This window comes from Lontra canadensis, unplaced genomic scaffold (genome assembly GCF_010015895.1).
Source record: "Lontra canadensis isolate GAN:19392208 unplaced genomic scaffold, GSC_riverotter_1.0 scaffold75, whole genome shotgun sequence".
NCBI classification, from domain to species: domain Eukaryota; kingdom Metazoa; phylum Chordata; class Mammalia; order Carnivora; family Mustelidae; genus Lontra; species Lontra canadensis.
In genome coordinates, this window is record NW_022631069.1 from 6,411,714 (window position 1) to 6,431,218 (window position 19,505).

The 19,505-nt window shown below is 37.8% G+C and overlaps 1 protein-coding gene and 1 pseudogene across 3 annotated transcripts in view; one reads left to right on the forward strand and one right to left on the reverse strand.

Moving 5' to 3' along the window:
- Positions 1–19,505, reverse strand: part of MAGI3 (membrane associated guanylate kinase, WW and PDZ domain containing 3) — a 229,229-nt gene that overhangs the window by 161,179 nt on the left and 48,545 nt on the right. The window lies entirely within an intron of this gene.
- On the forward strand, positions 6,645–7,919 carry LOC116881568 (annotated as a pseudogene).

Genomic DNA, 19,505 nt, shown 5'->3' on the forward strand with positions numbered 1-19,505 from the left:
ATAAAATACTAAAACCATACTTCTAAGAGATTGTCCTGTATCAGAAGTCACTGCAAAGGCTTTGGTATACTCTTAGAGATTAAAGAAAAAAGAGAATACCTTTATTGTCAAGGTAAAACTCAAAGTACCACATCTGCACCCTCATGTCTCTTAACAGCATATAAAAAGAGGTCAAATAGTTAAAACATAACATGTTCAGAGGACAATGTACGCATATGCGCAGAAACTAATCCAGTAGAATTAACACATGAACACTTGGCTAAATCTGACATCCTAACGGAATAGTTACAGCAAGATCTTCCAAAGAGGTCATCAATCCTCAAAACAGATTTCAAATTAAAGTTCTGCAGTGAGACAGTTAATTGTCTCAAAACTCCAAAGTGAATTGATGCCAAATGACTTCACTGCACTTTAATTCCCAAATAGAATCCCTTGTGGCTACATACTTTGACTACCTAAAAATTGCACACCAGCTCTCCAGGACAGGAACCTTACAGCAGTTAGTGCTAACTATACTCAGTTTACCTCCTGTCTCTCTTACTCCTCTCTCTTCCTGAAAGGGGAAGTTGGGAGAAGTAAGCAAGGTCCTCTCTTGGCAGGAAAAAAGAGAAATCAACAGTTTACACTTCTGTTCAGGAAAAGAGAGACACTGGGATCTCTCTCTCCTCTCTGTAAGCAAAGACCATCCCTCCAGAGCAAAAAGATGATCATTTCAGTATGTCTGTAATTGGCTACTTTATTAAATGGAATACTTCAGAATCCCTGTTGGGAGCTAAGAAAGCAATCATGAAGAAACATTCATTATCCATCTATCCTCATTTCTGCTTAACCAGTCAGGGGACTGACAACGGGATATGGGCAGAGAGGAAAAACTAGTGTGTACAGACACATTGCTCTGGCAATTAAGATTACGTTTATTTCTACTATGTGTTTATTTTCTCTGTAGAAAATGCATCAAAATAGAGAAGAAAATGCTAGAGAATAAAAACCACCCACAATCCCACTATACAGAGTAAAAAATATTTGGGAGGATTTTCTCCTGTTAATGCTATATCCCCAGGGGAATTATAACTCCTTGAGTGTACTGCCCACCTCTGCCTCGAAAAAGCCTCCTTAAATGATGTTGATCTCTTTATGAGGGACAAAAACCTGAAGTAAAACATTGTTCTTGTAGTGACCTTCATTATGACACTTTCAGGAAGACTGGTATCAAAAAGTGAGCCTTATGGAACATCAGAAATTAAAGAGTGATATAACTGCAAATATGGGAAATTTTTTGAAAGTCTGTAATACTGGGGAGCCTGTGTGGCTCATGGCTTAAGTGTCTGCCTTTGGCTCAGGTCATGATGATCCCGGGGCCCTGGGACTGAGCCCTGCCTCTGGCTCCCTGCTCAGTGGGGAGCCTGCTTTTTCCCTCTCCCTCTGCCTGTCACTCCCCCTGCTCTCCCCAGTGAGCACACTGGCTCTCTCTGACAAATAAATAAATAAATAAATAAATAAATAAAATCTTTTTTTAAAAGTCTGTAATACTGTACACAAATTTATTTTAAAGATTTAAAAATTTACAGAGCTTTGGCTCCAGGAAAAATACACATTACAAAAAAGTACTTCAAGAAGACAAAGAGGATGTGAAGAGACTCAAAGCCAGAGGGTGGAAAACCAGTCACTTATCTATATACCCTCAAAGTCATTTAGGATGAGTTCATTTTTAGAAGTTAAAGCCTAACAGAACACATAATCCCTATATAAAGTTAATCAGTTCATTCTATAGACTGACCTAATCCTGATAACAAAACTTAAGAAGAGACTCCCTTAAATACAAAGGCCAAACCAATTTCACTTAGGCAGACCCAATTTTCTCCTAAAAAACAATCAGCAAATTGAATACAGATATTAACTGAATGGACTGAAAGAAATAATATATTTGCAGACAATCTCCCAGGAATTTCCAAGTTATTCTGGATGGATGTCCTTCCAATTGTTTAGAATTATAAACCCAAGATGTTACAATGATGAAAAATGCAGCTCCAACCCCCAAATCTTCTAGATAGGTTATCTTGTCTTTCTTAACATTATACGATTTAAAGATGGGAGCCTACACACACACACACACACACACACACACACACACACACACACAAAACACACACACGCCCCAAACATAATACAACCCTTACAAAGAATTCATTTCCTGCCCTAACATGAGACTGAATGAGGGAACTCAGGACTCATGCCTCATCTGCCAGGCTGCTGTGACGTCACTCTTACCGCCAATCACGATCAGCTCCTGCTTATTCATTTTATTCCACCTGGGCACCTAGGTTAGCACTGATCCTTTACCAACCAGTGTGTCACATTATGGCCACCTGCCACTGGAAAATGTTTTCTTCTAAGCAACTAATTTAACTTTAAAAGAATGCATTTGGATTGGGGCACCTGGCTGGCTCAGTCGGTAGAGCATGAGACCCTTGATCTTGGGGCTGTGAGTTTGAGCCCCGTGTTGAGCACAGAGATTACTTAGTGAAAAAATAAAACTTTTAAATGTATTTGGTTAGTACCATAAACCATTACTTTATTTTAAGATTGTACTCATTTATTTGAGAGACAGAGAGAACATGTGCAGGAGTAGGAGGGAAGGGCAGAGGGAGAGACAGAAGCAGACTCCCCGCTAAGCAGGGAACCCAATGTGGGGCTTGAACCCAGGACCCCAGGATCATGACCTGAGCCAAAGGCAGTCCCTCAACCAACTGAGCCACCCAAGTGCCCCGTAAATCGTTACTTTAAAAGAAACGAGGGTCATCTATATGAAGAAATACCACTATTATTCTGAGCAGACAGGTCTTAGCAACCTAAGGGCTATGATACCTACTAACAAATGAGGGAAAGAATATAGATGTACTACCACACACAGATTAGTTGTCAGTTAAAAACTTTTCCTACCCATTATATACAAGAATACAGACCATTATGCTTGTACAACTTTAGGAACACTGGTGACTGGTACTATTAAAGGAGAGGCATGGATTGAGGCTTGCCAGGTACTTAACTCCAATCAGCAGCTTGGGTAAAGAAAGGATCTTTACTGAGTAATCACGCTACCCCTATTTTATTTATTTATTTGACAGACATCACAAGTAGGCAGAGAGGCAGGCAGAGAGAGAGAAGAAGCAGGCTCTCTGCCAAGCAGAGAGCCCAATGTGGGGCTCGATCCCAGAACCCCGGGACCACGACCTGAGCCGAAAGGCAGAGGCTTTAAACCACTGAGCCACCCAGGCACCCCATGTTACCCCTATTTTAATATTAAAAGTTAATCCTTATTCTTATATATGTCCTCAAGAAGTATTTGAGAAAAATAGTAAAATTAGCTGTATATGCTCACACATACACACACACACACACACACACACACACACACACAATCAATCAACAGAAAGCCCAAGCATGACTTTCAGGACAGAGAAGGATTCAAAGTTCTAACTGCTTTCTCTCCACACTGTCTTTAAAGACGCTTCTTGGATCTGTCTCAGTTCAATTGAAGAAAATGATTACAAGCATAATTAGCTCATTCTTTACTAGTATTTGCCTACTTAAAATACAGTGAGTACTACCAAAACTAGCACAAGACATTTCTTATTATAGCTTATTTTCATTTCATTAAAGTTGCACTACCCATTTCTGTGAAACTACTAAAATGCAACATTTTTGTATTTTTAAAAGGAAAGACTTAAAATGCTATTTTCAATTACACTTCTAATCCTATTTGAATCAGTGTGAATATATTGACAAGAGAATTGTTCTTTCACAATCAACATGAACAATCAAAGAAAAACTAAGTATTCTGTGGGTTTAAGCACTTACACCTTAAGTGTATAAAAATAGCAGTTCTCACATGTATTTAGGAGATGGAGTACCAAATACATTTATGAAAATTTATGTGTGCGATTTTTTTAAAGGACATTTAATTTTATGTATCTGGAGCTGGTGTAATTAATAGGTTTCAATTATTTAATAATAGTTATAGAAGAAAATGTAAATTGAGTTAGTTTTCTGCAAACTGGAAAATAATTATTCCTTCATTAATTTAATACTATGTTATAAGGAAACTCACTTATCTTAGAGATCATGCCTCCCCCGCTAGAATGGCTATCATCAAAAAGTCATACAATAACAACTGTTGGCAAGGATATGGAAGAATTGGACTCCTTAGACATTGCTCTGCTGGCAGGAATGCAAGATGTTGCAGTCACTTTTAGAAAACAGTCTAGCATGTTCTCAAATGGCTAAACACAGACTTACCATATGACTGCAATTCTGCTGCTAGGATTATGTCCCAGAGAAAGAAAACATATATTCACATAAAAACTTGTGTACAAATGTTCAGAATGACATTATTTATAATAGTCAAAAAGCGGGAACTCCAATGCCAATCAACTGATGAATAGATGACCACAATGTGTCAAAGCCATAGAGTGGACCAGGATTCCACTAGAAAAAGTAATGAAGAACTACTACATGCTGTGACATGGATAAACCTTGGAAACATGCTAAGTGAAAGAAGCCCAGACACAAAAGGCCACGTACTGTGTAAATCCGTATGAAATGTCCAGAACAGGCAAATCGATAGGGACAGAAAGTAGATCACTTGCTGCCAGGGGCTGGCTAGAGCCAAGAAAGGGAAGTGCCTGCAAAAGGGCACTGATTTCTTTATGGGGTGGATCGGTGATGGCTATACATCTCTGTGGATAGACTAACAGCCACTGAAGTACAATCTATAAAATGGTAAATTTTACTATATGTGAATTCTATCTCAATGTTTTAAAGTCATGAGTAAACACACAAAAAATACAGTTATTAACACTTACAGAGATACTAAATGAAGACTATTTTTAAATATTTTATCTATCATGGAAACTTACCCACCAATATATTTGTTAAGAACCTTTTTATGATGTAAACATTTCTATTAAAAATAATGTCACAACTGGCAGCCAATAACTTTTACCATGTTCCAATGCAGCCGCCAAAAGTTCTGATTAAAAAAGACTTAAAAAGACGTGATGGAAATTAAAACAAAACCAAGTATAGGATTATGCCAGTTATCCATCCACATTATCCCGTAGAGTGGTTCATGAATCACTGGTACATTTTGAACACAGTAAAAGATCCTGATTACAGACTTATTTACACAAAGTAAATACCGTAAATTTTTGACTCAAACTCCTACCAAGAAGCCGATGACTATTAATTTTTATTCTGTACCATAATGAATGTCCCAGACCTGATGTGTACGCTTTTGCTATGTCTCAATTCTATTAATTCCCTTCTGGAAAAAAAGAATTCTACAGGAACTCGAGACAGCTACAGGTAATAACTTAAAATCTTATTAATTCAAATTAATATTACTGGAGGACTACATGAATTATTACTTCATTAAAATAATAATGTGTGAATTATTAATATACTAAAATAACCTTACTATAGCTACCACACAGAGTAATTCATTTTAATTCTAGCAAAGTATTTTCTGAATTGCCAAGCCAAGAACTTGCCAAGGTCTACCTCATTAAGTCAACAACAGTTCTCTAAGCAATTACGTCCACAATATTGCAAGGAATACAAAGATACCCCAGTCTCAAGAAGTCTACAGTGTAATACAAGAGGAAAATGAGCAGCTAATATAAACTGGGGACAGACTATAAATGTTGAGAATCTTACAGTTTAACCTATAGGTAGTAAGGAAAGCATTAAATGATCTGAACCATCTACTCCTATGTTAGACAAGGAGAGAAGAGTTACAGGAACCCTGAAGAGGAGACTCAAAATAGTCTGGATGATGAGGATGAAGAATCTAAATTAAAGTAATAGCAAGGGGGGCACTTGGGTGGCTCAGTGGGTTAAGCCTATGCTTTCGGCTCAGGTCATGATCTCAGGGTCCTGGGATCGAGCCCCGCATCGGGCTCTCTGCTCAGCAGGGAGCCTGCTTCCTTCTCTCTCTCTCTCTCTCTCTCTCTGCCTGCCTCTCTGCCTACTTGTGATCTCTCTCTGTCAAAATAAAATAAAATAAAAAAATCTTTAAAGTAATAGCAAGGGAAGGGCAGGTGAGGAAAAGCTCTCAAGCCTTATTTATGAGGTAGAACCAACAGGACTTGGGAGGCTGCGCAGAGAGAAGGCAGTATCACCTAGAGAAGGCAGTATCACCTAGAAGTTAAGGCTTGCCTATGCTCTGAGAACACTCCTGGGTGAGAGGTTTGGCTCGGACTCATTTCAGCTGGGCAATGACTTCATCTCTATGGGTTTCTGTTTCCTCTGTAAAATGCAGGTAATAATATTGTCGACATACCAGGGTTGTCGTGAGGATGAATTAGAAAAGGAGGCATGTAAAAGCACTTAGCATTGTGCTTGCCACAGAGAATGACAAGGTTAACAGTAATCCCACTGACCAGAACAGGAAACACAGGAAGAACTGTAAATGGGGATAAGCGTGGAGATTAGCTAAGTATACTACATTTCTGCTTGCACCCCACAGACAGAATCTGTAAGTCTAGAGAATGGGGAATACAACAAAATTTGTTAAAGTAAATTAAATTAAAATATAGCTAAAGATGTCTAGCTATGAAAAGTCTTGAACACCTTGCTATAGGATTTGGACTGAATAAAAAATCTACTGTCTCCTAAATATGATGTTTAGAGTTCATATAATATATGTCATTTATCTTCTTTTTTTCTTTTTTCATTTATTTTCCAGGTGAGAAAACAAAGACCCACAGAATGAAGAAACATCCCAAAAGTCGCACCAGTCATTGGTATGCATAGCATGAGCACGTTAATAAATTAAATACTGGCTCTCTACTCCTCCCCATTTGACACACAGCCACACCTTCTGGTGCAGTGCCAGCCGAGTCCCCAAGACATGAGGGTGGAGTTCGGAGTAAATGGATTTGGCTATTTTTGGCACCTGATTACCAGGGCTGCTTTTAACTCTGGCAAAGTAGATACTGTCACCATCAATGACGCCTCATTGACCTCCACTACATGGTCTACATGTTCCAGGATGCTTCCACCCTTGGCAAATTCAACGGCACATTCAAGGCTGAGAACGGGAAATTTGTTTTTTTCTGATGGAAAACCCATCTCCATCTTTCAGGAGTGATACCTGCCACATTCAAATGGGGTGATGCTGATGCTGAGTATGTTGTGGAGTCCACTGGGGTCTTCACCACCATGGAGAAGGCTGGGGCTCACTTGAAGGGTGGGGCCAAGAGGGTCATCATCTCTCCCCCTCCCACTGATGCCTCCATGTTTGTGATGGGCGTGAACCATGAGAAGTATGACAACTCCCTCAAGATTGTCAGCAATGCCTCCTGCACTATCAACTGCTTGACCCCTTTGGCCAAGGTCATCCCTGACAACTCTGGCATCATGGAGGAACTCAGGACTTATGACTCTACGCTATCACTGCCACCCAGAAGACGGTGGATGGCCCCTCAAGGAAGCTGTGGCGTGACGGGTAAGGGGTTGTCCAGAACACCATCCCTGCTTCTACTGGTGCCACCAAAGCTGTAGGAAAGGCTATCCCTGAGCTGAACAGAAAGCTCACTGGCATGGCCTTCTGAGTCCTCACCCTCAACATGTCGGTCATGGATATGACCTGCTGCCTAGAGAAAGCTGCCAAATACAATGACATCAATAAGGCGGTGAAAGAGACATCAGAGGGGCCCCCTCAAGGGCATCCTGGGTTACACTGAGGACCAGTTTATCTCTTGCAACTTTAACAGTGACACCCACTCTTCCACCTTCAATGCCAGGGATGGCAGTGCCCTCAATGACCACTTTGTCAGGCTCATTTCCTGGTAGGATGATGAATTTGGCTGCAGCAACAGGTGGTGGACCTAATGGTCTACATGGCCTCCAAGGAATAAGAGCCCCCTTGACCACCAGTCCCAGCAAGAACAAGATGAAGAGAGAAGCCCTCAGCTGCTTGGCAGTCCTTGCCCCAACTCATAACTGAGAATCCCCTGACCTCCACAGTTTTCAATTTCTATCCCAGAACCCCTGAAGAAGAGGAAGAGCTTGGGGAGTCCTACCTTGTCATGTATCATCAATAAAGTATACTGTACCCAGCAAAAAAATAAGTAAATAAATGCTATTCATACTCTTCATTTGCTTAACAAAACTGAGTCCTTATATAAAACTTCCTTCTATCCCTATCCTTATGTTTTAGAAAATTTGAAATTACTGAGATAAAAATTAAAACGATGTAATGCAATGTAGTAGGGATGGTTATAACACAGGTTTTCAACAAATATCATTAAAACTCTTCTTTAGGGGCACCTGGGTAGCAACAGTCAGTTAAGTGTCTGACTCCTGGTCTGGGTCAGCTCATGATCTCAGGGTTGTGAGATCGAGCCCCACGTCAGGTTCGACACCCAATGGGGAGTCTGCTTGAGATTTTCTCTCCCTCTCCTTTTGCCCCTCCCACTCCTGCTCAGTCACTCTCTCTCTCTAAAATAAATAAATAAATCTTTGACAAATAAATAAAACTCTTGTTTAAAACATAAGTACAGAACTTTAGGAAAGCTCAAATTATTTTCCTGATGATATGATAAATTTTTATTTGTCTTTTCTGAAATTAAAAAAAAATTTGAGTATAATTGACATGACAAATTTTAAATATGAAAATTTGTCCTTAATGATAATTAAAAAAAAAACTTTTTAAGATTTTATTTATTTATTTGACAGAGAGAGAGATCACAAGCAGGCAGAAAGGCAGGTGGTGGGGGCGGGGGAAGCAGACCCCCCGCTGAGCAGAGAGCCTGATGTGGGGCTCGATCCCAGGACCCTGAGATCATGACCCGAGCGGAAGACAGAGGTTCAACCCACTGAGCCACCCAGGAGCCCCTTAAAATTGTTTTTAATCAAGTAAATATATTCCTAAAATAATTTATTACTGAAATTTAATTAACATTTTTCTTCATTTTGAGAAATAATTTAGAGAAAATAACAATTTTAAGAAGCTTTATATATATATATTTTTTTTTTTTTTAAAGATTTTACTTATTTATTGAGAAAGAGAGAGTGAGCATGAGCAAGAGGAGGGGCATAGGGAAAAGCAGACTCCCCACTGAGCAGGGAGCCTGACAAAGGCTCTATCCCAGGACACAGGTGGCCTGAGGATCATGGGATCATGACCTGAGCCGAAGGCAGATGCTTAACTGACTGAGCCACCCAGACACTGCAGAAGCCTTATTTCTTTCTCGGTAAGACCCCAGTTCACAAAGATACTGTATGAATTAATGGAGTATCTAGAAGACCCTGCAGTAAATCTCTAAATGCCAATAATGACCACTAATTTCCCTCTCTTTTTCTTTTTATAATTCACTTCTTTGACTGCACACATCCTTCTCTCTGTCCACTTCTACTCTAAGTTTCCTATGGTACTGCCAGAATGGTATTTAACCAAAACAAAGTTTCTCTCTCTGTACTCAAAAAGGCAAACACTACCACATTCTGTGCATAAAATATTTCAACTCCAATCAAAAGCAAAGCTATACAGGCAAAAATAAGACCAGCCAATAAGCAAAGTTTTTGTAGCTATCATAACCAGAACAATATTATAAATTATGTGGGATGCCAAGGCTCTCAGAATCCTAGCTTCTAGTTTAAAAATAAGTTATATATTGGGGCACCTGGGTGGCTCAGTCGGGTAAGTGTCCAAATTTTGGTTTTGGCTCAGGTCATGATCTCAGGGTCATGAGATCAAGCACTGCATTGAGCTCCATGCTCAATGCAAAGTCTGCTTAAGACTCTCTCTCCCTCTCTCCCTACCCCCCCCACTTTCTCATGTGCACTCTCACTCTCTCTAAAATAAATAAATCTTTAAAAAAATAAGTTATATATAAAGAAACTTTAATACTTTAATAAAAGGATCTCCTTCTGGAGCCACAGTATTATAAAAACTATCTTCATTTAGTTCTTGAATCAAAGCAAAAGTACGTTTTTCAGTTATTGCACACCATTAATATAGGAATATGAATACCAAAGCTTATTAATTTTGTGCAACCTAGTTTCATCACACCCATACATTAATAAATGTTTGATTACACTTTTTGTTTTCACTTCAGACAAATTCTATCAGCCTTGATTTCTATAAAGTTTTAAGATATTTCATTTTACTTCTAAGAAAATCCCATGTTGTGGTTTGCAACATCTCTAATTAGCGAGGAAGAAAATTGCTGAGCCAAAAGAAACTAATTACAAAGAGCTGATGTAGTATATAGAAATAATCTATGGATATAAGTTTTCAATTTTTGGTCCTGTAAGGGAAAATGGAACAAGATTATTTTAAGTACTAAAGAGTGAACTTTAGCCTAAGTAGGCCATCCTACAGACTACCATCTATTCAATCAGAGGAGGAGGACTTCTAGGATGAGAAAGCCCTGCCCGTCTTACCAGAAGACCATGACAGGAAGGGTCAGTGGTGCTTCCGTTCGTATTTAAATGGTCATACATCTAAATTAGGCCAAGAAGCATTCTGACAGAAAATTTTAAAATAACTGATAGATTTGACCTGAAAAAATTCAAACAAGAACTGAACAAAAACAAAACAAACAAAAAAAAACCTGTTTCATAACAGACATACAGAAGTACCAATATAAAATTATTACGTTTATATTATATGCACCCAAATGAAATTTACTTTACTGATATAACATTTTTCACTAGTTCAAAGTGCCAAGACATATGATGCTAATTTGAGAATGAAGACTCTATGGGTTAACAATTTTTTTTGTTTTGGAAGTGACCTTGGTATGACTTACCCACAACAAAATCAACTTTTCGGTAACACAGATGGTAGACTAGACACTGCCAATGTTTTAAGCTTAGAAAAAGCTTTTAATTTTTTTTTATTTCCCCATGCTGTGCTTACTGCTTTACATATGTCTCTGACTACCAAAGAATTGTTAACTAACCAGCATGAGATACATTTTGTTAGTACACAGCTGGGTACTTCAGTCATACAACATCTGCTTCTCAACATATCTTCTACCTTTTCTTCATCTACCTCAAAACAGCCTCTACGGGTTGTCACAGTAAAGCATATATGCCTCTCAATATCTGGAAGCTGAACTTGATCACCATCATTATGTTTATTATTATTTTACAGAATTATCAGTGGCTTCTGAGTAACTAAAAACCATTCAGTGAATCTAAGTTGTAGAAAATCTGGCCTTAACATAAATTTGTAAAACACAGTTGAGCCAAAGCATGAAACTCAATATGAGTCATGCGATAATTGGACATTATTCTTTACATATATATCTCTAAGCTCTCTGAGTGATGCTTTAATGGAAAAATAACTGAAAACTCAAAATATGAATATTAAAAAGAAATCACTCTCTCCCCTAGCTGGGGCAATGGCAGGATTGTGGTTAGGAGAACAGTTAAGTCATTACTGTAGTCCACGCCTCCTCACTTTCTCTGGCTTTTGATATGATGCCGGAGACTTCACACATGCCCTGCGACTAGGAGAAAAAGAAACTTCAGTCATTGAAGACGAACTATCTCCAGACTTCTTATTATAGGAAGTGGTTTAAAATCTGTCTTTGCTTGAACCTTTGTTAGTCTTTCTTTTGCTTATAGCTATATATAGCGCTATCCAATTCAAAACCCTCTTCCTATAGGATTTTATTTAATGCTCCCAGCGATTTCCTCAAGTAGGTAACGTCATTAGCCACATTCTTAAAAACAGAAAACGGAGATTTCTGAGATGGTGAAATTTGCCGACAGTTGGTTAAAGGGCAGATTAGAATTCAAACCCAGATCCATCTGCTGTCCAGGCCCGTGTTCCTCCCACTGCCTTATACCACTGCTCATCGTCAATCACTCATGCCATCTGCGTGGTAAAAAGAAATCACCAGACACTGGAATCAAACCACGCCTGGGTTCAAATCTGGACTCTCCCACTTCCCGTACATCACTGGGCAAATCAGCTATAAAATGGAGATAATGACATGGCCTTGCGAACTGTTGTGGCAAAAGAACTCATTGAACTGTTTCCCAAAGAACTACACGTGTTTCCGGACATATGAGACATTCAAACTTCAGTGTTCTCTCCCCTCTCCATTCTGTCATTTAAGTGCTCTGTGCAAAGCATGGAGAGAGGAGTCTGTTTGTGTTCTCACAAAGCTCTTAGCCCAGCGAGCTGCAAACAATACTGTAGAGTCATCTTAGAGGCTCAGAGATGATGCCGGGGAAGCCCAGAAGAAGAAGAGGTGTCATGAAGTAATTGGAGTAAATGACCTCTGGACACAGTTCAAGGAGCTTGCTGGGTGATGAGAAAGGGCAGGGCAACAGCACAAGAATGCTCCAGGTAGAGGAACAGTATATGCAAAGGCACAGATGTAAGAGAAAACAAGATATACTTCAGGAACTACACGTAGTTCAGTATAGTTGGGCCTAATAATGAAGAGCGACCAGAGAAGCGGCTGGAGGGTTGGGCAAGAAACAGATTATAAAAGTCCTTATATTAAAAAAAAAAAATGATGATTGCAGGATGCCTGGGTGGGTCCGTCAGTTGAGCAGCTGCCTTCAGCTGGGGTCATCATCCCAGGGACCTGAGATTGAGTCCCGCATCAGGCTCCCTGCCCAGTGGGGAGTTGCCGCTGTTCCCTCTGCCTGTGTGTTCTCTCTCTCTCTCTCTCAGACAAATAAATAAATAAATAATCTCAAAAGAAAGAAAGAAAGAAATTGTTTAAAAAAAGCATGATTGCCAGTGAGGGTCCGGGGGTATACTGAAGAAAGATTTGACAACAACAAAAAAGGTGGCATACAACTAGAACAAGTGTGACAAGCCTCTGAACTTCGGAACTATTAACTATACTGCTCCAAATACAAGTAGGAGAAAGAAATTAATTCTATATGGTTTTGGACTGAACGAGTAACTGAATATATGTAGCTTTCTGTATGATTCAATATACACAAAGGTAGTACACAGATATTCCTGCCAGTGGCAGAAATAGTTTAATAAATCAGTGAATGAAAATCAAGTAATCCCTAAGTCCTACCTTCTTTCCATTTCTATTATCTGGAGAGGAGGGGGGGGAATCTAAAAAATACAAATTAATTATAAGACAATGAGATAGGCAAGAAAAAGAAAGAAGGGAAGAAAGGAAGGGACTAGAAAAATCAGGCTGTTTAATAAGTAATGAATGAAGGAAGTAGTAATCCACTTAAAAGGGAACATGTGCTTGCTCTAATTCCAACTCTACTCTTCTTATTAAACATTAATAGAGAAGGACAAGTTGAATTCCAAGCTTGTAAAGATTAAAAAAGGAATTTTAAAATTTAAACAATACTTATATTAAGCAATAGTTACATAAAGTTAAGTAAAAAAAAAAAAAAAGTTATGTAAAAAGTATACCAAGAATGAGGGTAGGGAGAAAAAGAAAAAAATCAAAGGAATTAGATTGCTAAGATTGTTACTCTTAATTACCTTATTTTAGAACAGCCTTAAGATATGTGGTACAATATTGGTTTTATTCTTATTTGAATTCTTTATTAATATCATGTTCAAATCATTCTATAGATGCACATATATATCTTCATAAAACATGAAATGTCTTCGGGGGAGAAAGAAAGACCTATGCGCTTTTTGTATATTACACAGACATCCACCCAGGACACTCCACCTTGGGAGTAGAGACTGAGTAAAATACAGTATCTAATTCATCTACTCAAAGCAAATATCAGACTAAAATAATTAGTGCCTTTCCAAGGAGCAGTTTGGAGTGTAGAACTCTTCAGTACAAAATGGAAATGGGCTTCAAAGGGACCTTCAGAATGCTTTTTAAACAGAACTTTTCAAAAGCTATAATTCAGAATTTTAAGAGTGACCTTGCTTTAATATAACAATATAACTTATACAGCTACAATTCCATTCCCAAAGTGTTCCAACAATACAGAAAAAAAAAAAAAAGAAAAGAAAAAAAGAAAGGATGTTAATTAAAGGATTACCGGGAAGGGGAAAAGCACCATTTCACATTCCAATGAAGTAGTAACATTACCCAGATCAATACTTAAATAACATCCTTTCCATTTTAAGTAAACGAAAAAGTTAAACCCCCTCCCAAATAGCCTAGCTTTTAATTTTGAATACTTTAAACCTCCTTGCTGACCTATGGATTAATTCATTAATCATGTGTAAATAAAAACACAGAATAAAAATCACTTAGGCTTTAAATATATGAGCTGCTCCACTCTGGAAAACAGCATGGAGGTTCCTCAGAAAGTTGAAAATAGAGCTACTCTATGACCGAGCAATCGCACTACTGGGTATTTACCCTAAAGATACAAATGTAGTAATCCAAGGGGGCACATGCACCTGAATGTTGATAGCATTAATGTCCACAATAGCCAAACTACAGAAAGAACCTAGATGTCCATCAACAGATGAATGGATAAAGAAGATGTGGGATATATATATATATATATATATATATATATATACACACACACGTATGTATATATATATGGAATACTATGCAGCCATCAAAAGAAATGAAATCTTGACATTTGCAACAATGTGGATGGAACCAGAGGGTATTATGCTGAGTGAAATAAGTCAAACAGAGAAAGACAATTATCATATGAGCTCCTTGATATGAGGAATTTGAGAGGCAGGGTGGGGGTTTGTGGGGGGAAGGGAAGGAAAAAATGAAACGAGATGGGATCGGGAGGGAGACAAACCATAAGAGACTCTTAATCTCACAAAACAAACTGAGGGTTGCTGGGGGGAGGGAGGGAAAGGGAGGGTTATTGGGTTATGGACATAGAGGAGGGTATGTGCTATGGTGAGTGCTGTGAAATGTGTAAGCCTAACGATTCACAGACCTATATCCCTGGAGCAAATAATACATTATATGTTAATAAAAATAAATTTTAAAAAAGCAAAAAAAAAATAAATATATGAGCTGCTATGTAGCCTCTTTACCCTTCTTATAAACCAACTGGCCATAGAGAAATTTTCTGCTTTTATCTTATTAATGTTTTCATGTCTTAATTTGGTCCTCTACACATAACAAAATATGGACGGTAAATTATATGATTTCACTTAGATAAAAGTATATGTCTTATATAACATACTGAATTATAAAAAGGTTAGTGAGGAAAATTATTGTCTTTCAAATTTTTCTGATCAAACTATAATTTCTCTATATCTGCAATCTAAAGAGTTTATATTATTCTATAAGAATTCTAATTATTCATCATTTTGAACTGCCCAGATAATAATTCATCTGACACCAGCTGTCATAAAATGCATGTTTATATACATGCTTTTCAACACTCATTATTCCCAACATTTAATTCAACTTCTATATTCACTGCAACAAATATGAGTCACTTAAAGATTGATAACCAGAAGCTATTAGCATTTCCAAAAATTCATCACTTATGAATGATCTATAGCCTTAAACTTTCAATTCAAAATATGAGAATATCATTTGCTTAGCATAATACCCTCTAGTTCCACCCACATCATTGGAAATGGCAAGATTTCGGGGTTTTTTTTTTTAATCATGGGGAAGGGAGGGAAAATGAAACAAGATGAAACCAGAGAGGGAAACTCTTAAATCTCAGGAAACAAACTGAGAGTTGCTGAGGGGAGGGAGTGGGAGAGATGGGGTGGCTGGGTGATGGACACTGGGGAGGGTATGTGCTATGCTAAGTGTGGTAACCTTTGTAAGACTGATGATTCACAGACCTGTACCCCTGAAACAAATAATACATTATATATTAATTAAAAAATAAAAAAAGTTTTAAAAAAGAGTATCATTTGCTACATTTCACAGAATAGTTACGTGGGATGCCAGAAAAAGTTAAAATCCTATGGAGTCCTTCTTTGCTCTCCCTTTTCTGCCTGGTGAATATTTATATTGTAGCCTTCTGTAATATTTCAAACCTTAGAGATTTAAATATAAAATAAAGATCTCCCTCCACTCATTGACTATGTTTAATTCCTCTCTATAACACCAGCACCTTGCACAGTGACTGATGTACTGTAAGCACTCAAAAAACACTTATTCAATAGATGAATGACTAAACCAAGAATGAAAGAATAAATAACTAAATGATATGACTAATAACATGTTACAGAGAATCATACCATTAATTCTTTGCAGGTAATAAATCACTTCTCTAAATTGTCCTTATTTCTACAGGCATCACTTTATAAAATTCAAACGTACATTTTCAAAATGCTTCAAACAGGTTGGCAACTGAGAAAATACAGACCCTTCAAAATTTATACATTAGTATTTCTGAGGGTCAAATGAGGGGAAAGAGAGAAAGTGAGTAACTCAGAATGAAAAGAAGTTATAATAATTATTATACTGAAGGTCAAGAATTTATTTAGCTATTTAAAAGCCAGGCAAGAATAACCATTTTGGGTGAAACTCAATTAAACAGAAAACCAAAGTGGCTATTACCATGAACAAATGCTTATTAAGTGCCCATTATGTATAGGGCACTATAATAAACACTAAAATCTAATTTTCCTTGAGGAAAAAGAATATGGAACCTCAAACCTGTGTTCTAAAATGATTAAGACATACTGTCCCTAGAGAAAGACTACTAAGAATTAAAAGTGAATGACCGAGAGGAGAGTGAACTACTATCAAAATAGTATATGAATTTCAACATAACGATTTACTGTGCTTGGTTTTCAAAACACACATATTGCGTAACATTAAAGATGTAGCTCTAAAAGTCAAAAGTGACACAGTAAATGCCTTAAAGATAAAACTTCACATGACTAAAACACAGAAGACTTATGAGCAAAATACGGTTTGGAGCCATATTGAGTAAACAAAATCTAAAATACTCATCTTGCTAAAACAAACAAACAAACAAAAAACCAGTATTATTAAGAAGACTACTTATGCAGTTCCATGAATGCAAGAACCTTCCTTGTCTGTTTTGTTTACTTCTACCACTTATCATAGTGCCTGACAAAGAGTAGGCAGACAACAAATATTTGTTGACCAGAAACAGAAATACGTCAATGAGGCAGGACCCTTGTCTTCAAACACCTTACTAAGGTGATACTGAACTACTAATCACAATTCAGCATTAACCAGTGCTAAAACAGAATATGTCAGAGAATGTAGAGAAACAGAGTACAGGGCATACTGTCCAGGGAATGCCTCCAAGAGGTGAGCAAACTTGAAGGAAAATGGAATTAACTAAGAATATGAGGGAAGAAACTCATACTATTTTTTTATTCCAAAAACATGACTAAAGTATAGGAAGGTGAAAAATCAGAGGACTAGTCAGTGACATGCAACTAGGACAGAATGGCTACATTAGGGGCATATTTGGAACGTATAATGAAACTTGAAAATTTATTGCCATCAATAGAATATATATTCCACAAAGGCAAAGAGCTTTTTTCTGTTTTTCTATTCTTCGTGGGAGGCAGTAGAAATGGCTATAACTTGTCTCCTCCTTTTATTCACACCTCTTGAAATGTGATTTTATAGCTCCTCCCATTAAAAAAAAATGAAGTACTTTATTCAATCTGTTGAATTTCAGCCAACCTGTGACTTGCTTTTGCCAACAGAATATAGCAGAAACAACACTGTACCAGCTCCATATGTAAGCTACAAAAATCTTGTATGCTTCCACTCTCTCTTGGAACCCTATTGCTGCCATGAAAAGCCTAGCCTACCCTATTGGATGATGAGAGACATGTAGCCCAGTCAATTCCTTTCGCCTTGAACCAGGGATTGGCAAACTTTCTGTAAAGGCACAGATAGTAAAAACTTTAGGCTTTAAGGACCATATATGATCTCTGTCACATATTCTTCTGTTGTCTTTTATTTTATTTATTTTTTTTTCAAACAATATAGAGTTTATTTTCCTTTTTTTTTTTGTATTTTTTTTTAATTTTATTTTTTATAAACATATATATTTTCCCCCCCAGGGGTACAAGTCTGTGAATCTCCAGGTTTACACACTTCACAGCACTCACCATAGAACATACCCTACCCAATGTCCATAACCCCATCCTCCCTCTCCCAACCCCCCTCCCCCCAGCAACCCTCAGTTTGTTCTGTGAGATTAAGAGTCACTTAGGGTTTGTCTCCCTCCCAAACCCAACTTGTTTCATTTACTCTTCTCCTACCCCATTAACCCCCCATGTTGCATCTCCTCTCCCTCATATCAGGGAGATCATATGATAGTTGTCTTTCTTCGCTTGACTTATTTCGCTAAGCATGATACCCTCTAGTTCCATCCACGTTGTCTCAAATGGCAAGATTTCATTTCTTTTGATGGCTGCATAGTATTCCATTGTATATATATATACCACATCTTCTTTATCCATTCGTCTGTTGATGGACATCTAGGTTCTTTCCATAGTTTGGCTATTGTAGACATTGCTGCTATAAACATTCGGGTGCACGTGCCCCTGTTGTCTTTTATTTTACAACTCTTCAAACATTCTTAGCTTAGGGACTCTACAAGGATTTCCAATCCCTGCCTCAGATGATAGCCAACCAACTTGCAGAAGTAGAACTATCTAGCTGACTGTATATGACAGCCCAGCCAAGACCAAGAGAACCTCATTCATGAGCCCAGTATAAATCATCAACCTAAGACTCATGAACTAAGTAACTGGTTGGTTTTTTTTGCCACTACATTTTTAGTGGTGAGTTACTCATTACAAGCTTATAGGTACACTACTCTAGCTTTCGACCCTAGAACAGTACACCTGACACTTAATAGATGCTCATTAAATACCCAGTAAATAAAATAATGAATAGGAAGAACATGACATTTTATGTCAGGATTTGCAAACTCAAAGGTCCACAGGAACCAGAGAAGTAAGTAAAGTAATTAGTATAGAGAACAGATTTGAAAAGAGTGGCAGAGAATCTATACCAGGAGACCAGGAAAACATCTGGGAGGCAGAGTAGATAGAAAAAAAGGCAGTGAGAGTGGGAAGAGAAAACAAGGAACAAAGATCTGAGGCAGAAACAAAAGATTTTAGGCAGAGACTGTCCAACTGGATAAGAATTCAAGATCTAACTCTATGTTGTCTGCAAGTAACATACTTCAGATTCAAAGAAATATTCTTTTGCAGAAATGGTGCTGGGGCAATTGGATACCCACCTGCAAAAAGATGAATTTGAATCTCTTTCTCACACTATACATAAAAAGTAACTCAGACCACAGACCTAAATATAAGAACAAAATTATGAAACTTTTAATAGAAAAGAAAATATAGGAGAAAATCTTTGAGATCCTGAATTAGGCAATGCTTTTTCAAATACAACACCAAAAGCACAAGAAAAAGACAAAACTAATCAACCGACCTTAATCAAAATCAAAATATTGTGTGTTTCAGAAGACACCATTCAGGAGAGTAAAAAAGGCAAACCAGGCAAATCCCTAGATAGAAAAAAGATAACTGGCTGCCAGGGGATTAAGGGAGTGAGGAAGGGGGA